Genomic DNA, 9,948 nt, shown 5'->3' on the forward strand with positions numbered 1-9,948 from the left:
CTGTGACGACATTTACTTCTGCAGTATTGAATCGTACAGATTTTTTTTTATCCCTTTCAGGGACAGTGATTTACTAGAGTGGACAGTTATTCACAATTTGTTTTCTCTTATATTAATTTATCTTAATGTCACAATTGTGCATCAACCACTACAATGGACCCTTATGTGTTTTGCCATCCACTACCATTATTTTTTTCATGCTAATAAAAACACTTGAGAAAAAAAATCCTGCTGTAGGTTATTATTATTTGTTCATGAAAGGGTTAAGGAAGACGTTAAATTCTACTCTTGTTGCCGGAAAAACACAACGGGGGGGGGGGGGGGGGGGTTGATAAGATTATAATTATAGAATAATGTTAGGACAAAAGTATGTTGCGTTAAATCATAGCATCGATGGCAAAATGTCACAATGTCCTTATGAGTTACTCTGCAAGTCGCAAAGTGTTTGCATAAAATCAAGACGGAGCGAGCCGCCCTAAGAGCAGAAAGCAGCGATGACAACATAAAGATTAGCTCCTTTTAGACAGGTAAACGGGGGATAACACAGCCTTGTCTGACCCACATTTACAAATAGAATCAAGGTTGTAGGCACGTGTGTGGGGGCCGGGTTGAAGGTCCTTCACTCTGTCTAGGTGACCGGCAAATGGGTGGCACATTAACACGCAAACTTCCGCGAGGAATTTAAACCCGAAGTCCGATGCGATAACGTACGCTGACATGTCTCCCCATAAAAGCTGACACATTTACTTGGAAATTCCTATGCTAATAAATACACTTTAGCAGTCAAATTACTATCATCATACCGTAATATCTCATGAATCACACGCACCGTGTATAATTCGCTCCCCAAACTCATCCTTACTTAAAAAGCTTTTTTTTTTTCTTTTCTGTACTTGTGTATTACTCGGTATCCTTGATTTTCAAATTGAATATGGATGAAGATTCAAAATATACAAATAAAGTGTCAATGGTTTTAAATATTACCTATAATTAAGGAGTTTCAAATAATTTTTAAAATGATGTTTTCAAAAATTTTGTTCTCAAACTGTATGCTTTTATAGTAAGCTATTTTAAAAAAAGTTTTTTTACTTTGCTTTGAAATTTTACAGCGTTTAAAAGTGTGTGTGTGTGTGTGTGTGTGTGTGATTAAAAGTGTGCTTTTAATCACAATATGTGATGCATATTGATTTATATTGTGTATGAAATGCGCTATAAATATGTGATTCAGTTTTATTTTAACAACCGCGAGTTGCCGCCGGTCATTTTTTTGTTTTTTTTTTTTGTTTTGTTGTTTCTTATTAAGCCGCCATTGTAATATTCTACTTCTATTTGGGATCTTTTTTTGTACCCCCCCCCCTCCCAGCCGACTTTCCAAAATGATTCATGGGATTTTATACTGCACCAATAATGTAGGTAAGATGCTATTGAATTTTAAAGAGATCATCACATTTCGAGCTGCCACACACATTCTTGTAATTCACAGGTGTCAAGGTTGAGGCCCAGGGGCCAGATCTGGTCCGCCACATCATTTTATGTGGCCCACGAAAGCAAAAAAAAAAAAGCATGTCAAGTTTTCATGGCGCTTGCTAAAGTCTTAACCAACATTTCAAATTGTCATATGTAATCCACTCTGCGCTGTGCATGTAGTATGTGGAGGCGATTAAACATTTATATGGTTTCCCAAAATTCACAATGGCCCTCTAAGGGAAACAATAACTACAAATGTGACAAAATTGAGTTTGACCCCCCTGTTGTAATTCAATTGAAAACAACAAAACACAATGAAATAGTCAACAAAATGAGCATAAAATATATTGACTGTGTTCAGTACCACCCTTTTTTCTTTCAGATTTGTTTTAGCGATTTTAAAACACGAATGCAGTTACACATGTTAAAACCTCACTTCAAACATGACTGGTACGATTAATTCAATCGGTGTAGTGGGGACAGTCGGACTTAAAAAGAGAATAATTCTGCTTCAGTTGTATTCTATAAGGGGATAGTTTGGACCAGCGCCACAGAATAAATCATGCTCGACCCTTTTAGGTTCTACTCTCCTGTAGTTTTTGATGGTACCAAAATGCAATGTTTCAAGATCACCAACGGTGCGTAATGAACTCATTTAGCGCAGAGTAATAGCAACATGTCACTATGAATAGCACAGGAAGGCACGCCCATGCTTGCAGTTTTTCATTTGTAGCGCAACTGCCTCGCAGTTCCGAGGTTGTGGGTTGGCATCCGTCCTCAATGTGTTTTTCATTCAAGGGACTGGCTGCGCTTAAGATCCACGACTGACCTTCAGGGTAACATGAAAGAGCACTTTGTCGGCCAGCACAATTGACTGAAATCAAACTGTGTCGCGTTGATCTCAATCTCGTCAGGAGGTGAGCCGTGTCGACCACAAATTCTAATCCTGACTCTTCACGCTAGTGTTAACTGGGTTAGCAGGTCAAGCTCTCCATCTTTCTCATTCCCCTTAATTACGAAGGAGTACTTGGATTTTGATTTGTTGTTTAAAAACAGAACGAGTCGTGTCCACCATCAATTTAAAAGCGAGTTTTTCTTCCTCATCAAACTGAGCCAAGAACACCAGCAGCTACCTCGTGACCTTTTCCACTGACAGAGATCAGTTTTCTCATCTTAGATAGTCGGCGCGCAGACACATACTCAAACCCTGCGGATAAATGATCCAAGAGCAAATATATACAGTCCCCTAACCCTGAACTTTGCATCAATCTTAGCTAATTGCAGTCTTGTCAGGGGGTGCGATTATTCAAACAGGTAATGCAAATGTTAATGAGTTCAAATTTGCATATCTTTATTTTCCCATGGCTGAAATGTCATTGGTTATGACGCTCTACATTGAAGAATGTCACTCCTGATGGCCCCATGATTATGTCGCTGGCCATTATGAGGCCGGAAAAAAAAGAGCATCTGAGAGGAGAGGAGGGGGTAAGGGAAAAAAAAGACGGCGCGGAGCTTAACATTCAGTTAAATTGGATTAAGCCTGTTTAAGGACGACAGATAAAAGCACATTCCCACAATCCTGCCATTATGACCACCACAGATTGTTGAATTTTGGCAGGCTGTCGCAGCCTTTTCGAATAATTTCACAGACGCGCAATCGCTTCTCCAGCACAATTTTAAAAAATGATTCTTTGTTCCTCTTTAATGAGATATTGTGCACACTATGCACAAGTTGCAGTTGGCACGATGCTCTTCGTCATGCGCCTGGTTTGACATGGCTTAAATAAGTATCTTCCTGCCAGTGATTGGCATTCACACAAGAAGGGGTGAGTGGGACTGGGGAGCAGATGGTGACATTCCACATGACCAGACTGATCAATCAGCATGCTGGGTCGCAGGTGCAGCGCAGGCGGGCAGCACCGGACCGTTGATTTCACCATCTACAGGGCACAAACTCCAAACGTGGCACCGAACGTGGCACCCCGAGGGCCAGCGGGCTCCAGCATCCCGGTGCGCCAAGGTTGATGACATCACAATTTTCCCATCCGCCCATCCGCGGAGAGCCAAGAATAATGATCAGGCGTAGCTTGGCGTGTTTGAGTGACAATTGAAGGCACTCCCATATTTCTACCGGTGTGTCATCTGGTCCTCCCAAAAAAATGTGTGTCTGAAAAGTTCCAGGACTAATGTCAGTAAATACATATATTTTGGAGTGAACTCTGGAGAGCCCAAGAACCTTTTTCTTCTTTGGAAAATGATGAATTATACATTAAATGACTGCTATATGTTCACTGAACACCACAATATATGTTTTTTTCAAATATTCATTGCTTTAATTCTAATTTTGGATTGGGGCCAAATTTGACACTTTGGGATTTGAGGGTAGTGTTTGAGTAACAGAATTTATAGGGGTCAAATTTGACCCCGTGGGTTCTCCAGGGTTAAAATCACATATTTGTAATTTTTACGTGTCCCGGTATTTGTGGAATATATTTTGTATTTTTGTGAATATACTTGTGTATCTGAAAAACACGATGCATTTTTATGAATAACTCACTAATTACTCAACCAGACTTGATGAGGGGTTGGAAATGTGTGCTTTTTTGCAAACCTTTTTGGTGGAATTGATGCAGCTTGGACACATTCAGACTCTATCCCCAGTGGTCCCCACACGAATTGAGTTCGAAACCCCAAATGTTGTCAGAGTTATTTACTTGATTAATGATGTCAATTTACTGGTTATACCAGTATGACATAATTATTGCGAATTTAGTGACAGGCTTGCCTTCAATTTCCTTTCAGGATGTAGATAGATAGATAGATAGATAGATAGATAGATAGATAGATAGATAGATAGATAGATAGATAGATAGATAGATAGATAGATAGATAGATAGATAGATAGATAGATAGATAGATAGATAGATAGATAGATAGATAGATAGATAGATAGATAGATAGATAGATAGATAGATAGATAGATAGATAGATAGATAGATAGATAGATAGATAGATAGATAGATAGATAGATATTTTTTTTAAAATTTATTACTGGAAAGCCTTGCCGCAAAACATTTTGACCAGAAAAAAATAATAGCTCAACCACCTTTGCTTTTCTCTGCCTATAAGTGGAATATGCGTGGATGGTTGTTTGTCTATACAGGTCCTGTGATTTACTGGTGACGAATGGATGGATGGAAGAAAGAATGGGATAAAGCATGGGTGAATGAAGGGTTGCAAAGAAGGAAGAGATGAAGGAAAGTATGGTACAAAGATGGTTGGAAGGAAGGAAGGACTGACAGGGTTTTTTTTGGTTGAATATTACTGCAAATGCAGCCCGGTGGTCCAGTGGTTAGCGCGTCAACCTCACAGTGCAGAGGAACCAGGGTTCAATTCCAGCAATTCCAGCTCCGGCCTCCGTGTGGGGAGTTTGCATGTTCTCCCCGGGCCTGCGTGGGTTTTCTCCGGGTATTCCGGTTTCCTCCCACATACCAAAAACGTGCATGGCAGGCTGATTGAACAATCAAAATTGTCCCTTGGTGTAAGTGTGAGCGCGGATGGTCTGTTCATCTCCGTATGTTTTAAAATTAACCAGACTAGATAAATTTAGCAATCTCGGTCTCAGCTTGGAAAAGTGACAGTTCAGCTCTTCCCTCAGCATCCTCTTTTCCCTGGAGAAGGGGGTCAGGGGGTACATTTTTGGTTATGCTCAGGAAAAACTGGATTTGATCATTAGTCAAAGTGCATGAAACCGGTGTCTCTGAATGAAGGCTCTGTGAGGCCTTGTCGTCGGAAAGGAAGGACAGGAGTCAATGTTTGATACATGCTGGCGTGACTCTGTGCCGAGGATCTGCGGTGGCTTTGGGATAAGACACCAACGTGGTGAGCAGATATTGCAGTCTGGCCTGAGTGCTTTAAGAAGAGGGGGTTGTAAGAGGATTGGAACTGCCATGAAAGCGCACGTGCGAGCTAGACTCATCCACCTCTGCGCCGTCGTGACCTCGCTGGCCCACATTCAGCGGTGAACCTATAACGGGAAGACGGTTGGCTTTAGGTCTCTGTCTATCGTGTGACCTGCTTGATGTCCAATCAAGCGGCCGGGAACGCACTGTTATGTGAGCTCTCAAAACACACATTGTATTTTACTTGAGACGTGTGTTTTGCCGTGCGATAAAGCCTCATTTTTTTGTCCCCTTAGCTTTAATAGCCACCTCACGCATGTATGGTGCATCCAACAACACAACAAATATTGAAAGAATAATAAAATACAGAAAGATGCCCGATTTCTAACACGCTAGTACTCACGAAAATCATTCAAAACATAAATATACATTACGGGACATGTAAGAAATGGAAACTGGTATTTAGAGCTTGAAAATATGGAGTCCTTGAGGGAGTCCTCAACCTCACATATGCACCATCTCACGTGTCTAAATCATAATTCTTAAACACACGAGGAAGGAGCGAGATTTACGTTTTCAAGATGGAAATACAGTCACGATTTGGAGTTTGAGTCAGCTGAAGACGATTACTATGGTTAGTGTGCTATTGACAGACTGTTATCGAGCGTCAATAACACAGTATCAAATTTAAATAGTCTCCAGCTTATCAGTGGCCCTAATGAGGCCAAGCTATTTAAAAAAATTGAAATTTTGTAATGGTAACCAAGCTCCGGCCTCCCTGTGTGGAGTTTGCATGTTCTCCCCGGGCCTGCGTGGGTTTTCTCCGGGTGCTCCGGTTTCCTCCCACATTCCAAAAACGTGCGTGGCAGGCTGATTGGACGCTCTAAATTGTCCCTAGGTGTGAGTGTGGGCGTGGATGGTTGTTCGTCTCTGTGTGCCCTGCGATTGGCTGGCATCCGATTCAGGGTGTCCCCCGCCTACTGCCCGAAGACAGCTGGGATAGGCTCCAGCATCCCCCGCGACCCTAGTGAGGATCAAGCGGCTCGGAAGATGAATGAATGAATGAATAATGGTAACCATTGGGGTGGGGGGTAATGAAAATACATCATGCAGTGAAAGTACAGCACTGTAGTTTTCTTGCGTTGTTGCTTGCTTTATTGGATGATCTGTTTCTCTTAAAATCACAAGTGCAATGAACGCGATTGCCGCCGATGTCTATCTGCTGTCTGAGGGCCAGACAGGCTGCACTCATGAGATATGGCGAGACGTTGCCATGTTACCGACGCAAACATGGCGGCCACATTGAGAGAAGTCTTGCGTAAATCTCCATATTTGGAAGAAGGAGCAAGGGCAAGAACCCTGAGATGCGACCTTTCGACCCAAATGGGAAGTGACAGGAGATTGACAGTAACATAAATCAGTCCAGAATAGGCAGCGACACAAGGTCAAAAATAGAGTAAGAAAACAATGACCAAACGAGAACGAGGGGGGGGGGGCACATTTTCTTGAGATTCAGAAGAAGTGTCATGGCTTCACACCTCCAGTGTTGTTCACAAGTCAACAAGGTTGGACAAACGAGTGTGACACCTTGTGAAAATCAGACAGATCCAAGTCTGGCCACTGCACATATAAGAGGGGGAAGAAATGGGTTATTTGCAGAATCGGAGGACATTTTGGCTCCCAAATTCTTGAAAAACAAACCTTCAACATTTCTGATTTTATGTGACATATTCATCAGTGGTAGGTAATAAACTATCAACAGCTTGATTAACTCATCTTAGAGCAATACATACCTGATTTGTTTTGTGTCATTGTAATCACAGTACTGTAACAGAGTTGCAGGTAAGGCGAGTTACAAATCCGGATGTCATGTTAGCTTTCTCTCAAGAGTAGAAGCTAGCTTTTTAGCTTGCTGTTACTGCTAACCAAGAGGACAAATAGTACTTATGTAAATAAGGAAAGAAAAAACATTTAAATGAATTGTCTTATTCTGATCAGAAGCACAGCAGGATTGCACGAGGTAGAGTGAGACATTCGATCAAGGCCAACTATTTTATAAAAATGTTTTTTTTTTAATTAGGAGAGAGGACATATCTTTGCTTCATCCATTCTTTTGGAAAATTGTTTGATGATGTCAAGTCCAGCGCATCATGTGATTCACCGCTTCCCTCTTATTTGAATCAAACAAGTGTTGCCACAGTTGCAAGACACAGCAATTAAAGAAATAATATTTAGAAAATGCAGGGCGGCCCGGTAGTCCAGTGGTTAGCACGTCGGCTTCACAGTGCAGAGGTACCGGGTTCGATTCCAGCTCCGGCCTCCCTGTGTGGAGTTTGCATGTTCTCCCCGGGCCTGCGTGGGTATTCTCCGGGTGCTCCGGTTTCCTCCCACATTCCGAAAATATGCATGGCAGGCTGATTGAACACTCTAAATTGTCCCTAGGTGTGAGTGTGAGTGCGAATGGTTGTTTGTTTCTGTGTGCCCTGCGATTGGCTGGCAACCGGTTCAGGGTGTCCCCCGCCTACTGCCCGGAGACAGCTGGGATAGGCTCCAGCACCCCCCGCGACCCTAGTGAGGATCAAGCGGTTAGGAAGATGAATGAATGAATGAATATTTAGAAAATGCAATAATATTTGATGCTCAATGCAAGGGGAGTAAAATGGTAATTCAGGGGGTACTCCAGACACATGTCCTCCAATTAAATGATCCAAATACTGTGAAGTCTAGAGCACACACAGGAAGTGTTCCATCACATAAAAGGTATTAATATCGAGAATAGTTGACCCCGTGGTTGCCACATGTCACGGTTCCGCATCATCTCGTTTTTTTTTGTTTTTGTTTTTTTCAACAAAGTGAGCGGTTCGGACTTTGTGAATGCACACCAGAAATCCTGCGCTAAATCACTCCGTGATTGCTTTACGGCGCACCTAAAACATGCCTCTGTGACAAAGGCTCGCACACATGCATAACACATTTCAGACGGCTACATGTGGGTGCTGCTGTACATGCTAACAGTGTCGCTTTTGTCATGTGCAGACGTTTGGAGATCGGAGGAATGTGGGGAATCATAAAAAGACTCTTTCTTCTCAAATGCATAACTGAAAGGCCAGGGTCTTATGAGGCCCAACATTCCAAAATAGCCTGACAAAGAAAAGTCAAAAGTTTCAGTTTTCATCATCATCATTGTCATCATCATCATCATATATGCAATATATTATGAGTCATATTTACTGTATGTTCAGAAAGAGTTGGGATTTTTTTCTGAAACGTCATGGCTATAAATCATAACGCATACTAAAATACATCAGCGTTATTTTACACTCAGAAAGGTGAGAACATTGTCTATCCATATTTCGCAAGTTTCTATAAGTCAAACCTGAAAACAAAAAAGGAATATATCTCAAACACCTGATATTTTAGATGCACCTGTATGGCCTTGTTTTTGGACCCAAACCCCTCCTCTGTGTCACCTGATGCAGCGCCAGCATGCATGTTACCGAGTTTTGCCACCCTCCACTTCTTTTGCCATCAGTGAGTGACCATCAAAGCAGTCTGACCTACACACACAACACAAACATGACAAGAAACTAAACTAAAAATGGAATTGAAGATGAGCAATGTAATGCAAGAGATTTATAATATATTCCCTCATGTTCTTGCTATTTCACACATACTGCTGCTTGCCTCCCACCCCAGTGCTGTCATGCATTATGTTTCATGTGTGCGCAGTAACACTACCCGCGTCTATCAACAGATGGCACTATAAAATAAGTCAGGTACTTCGGGCTTGTTTTTATTGGCCTACTGACTTCATTCTGAGCTTGCACTCAAATGTTTCCCCAGTGACCTCTGTAGACTGTATGTTTAATGCATTGCTCTCTTACACCGACTCTTAACATGCGTTTTTTAAGTGCATTTTTTACTCAAAGTAGCTTAACAGATGTGACCCATGTATCAGTTTTATTCCAGTTTATCTTACCTAGGTTTTATTTTTTAATACTGTGACTCAGATTACACATGTGGAGGAAAACAGAGTGTTGGCAAGAAGAAAATTTGTGAATTTCGCCCATTTTGTTTTGTTTTCAGTTTTTTACCCCCAGACTGCGTGGTCACAAGTAGACAGGGGGGGGCTCAGATTGGAATTATGCTCCCCGCCAGCTCATACGATATTGAAATGATTTGATTTCATATTTCATTCTGTCCGTTTATTGGGCTGTCTGATTAAAGCGCTACCTGCAACAGCGCCTCTATTGGTCAATCGCGATAATACACTCAACAAATAACGTCAGCCTCCAGAGGAAGCAATGCCGAATTCCGGTTTGCATTTTCAAAGTACGTATTTCGTTATTTGTTGTCGGTTTTATGTTTTGAATCATAAATGTCACCGCTTTGCTGTAAATTGCACTTGAGTGTGAGTTATGTATGGTGAGTTATGAATAGCCTTGAAAGTGAGCAAAAGGATTTTGAAATGTAATTAAAATGTAAGAAGTAGCCAAGCGGGGCTGGTGTGAGACTGGTGTGATGTGGTGGACGAAGCAGGTTCTGTTTATGTCTCAAGCAGCATTCTGGAGCAGTTGGA

This window comes from Hippocampus zosterae, chromosome 3 (genome assembly GCF_025434085.1).
Source record: "Hippocampus zosterae strain Florida chromosome 3, ASM2543408v3, whole genome shotgun sequence".
Classification (NCBI taxonomy): Eukaryota; Metazoa; Chordata; class Actinopteri; order Syngnathiformes; family Syngnathidae; genus Hippocampus; species Hippocampus zosterae.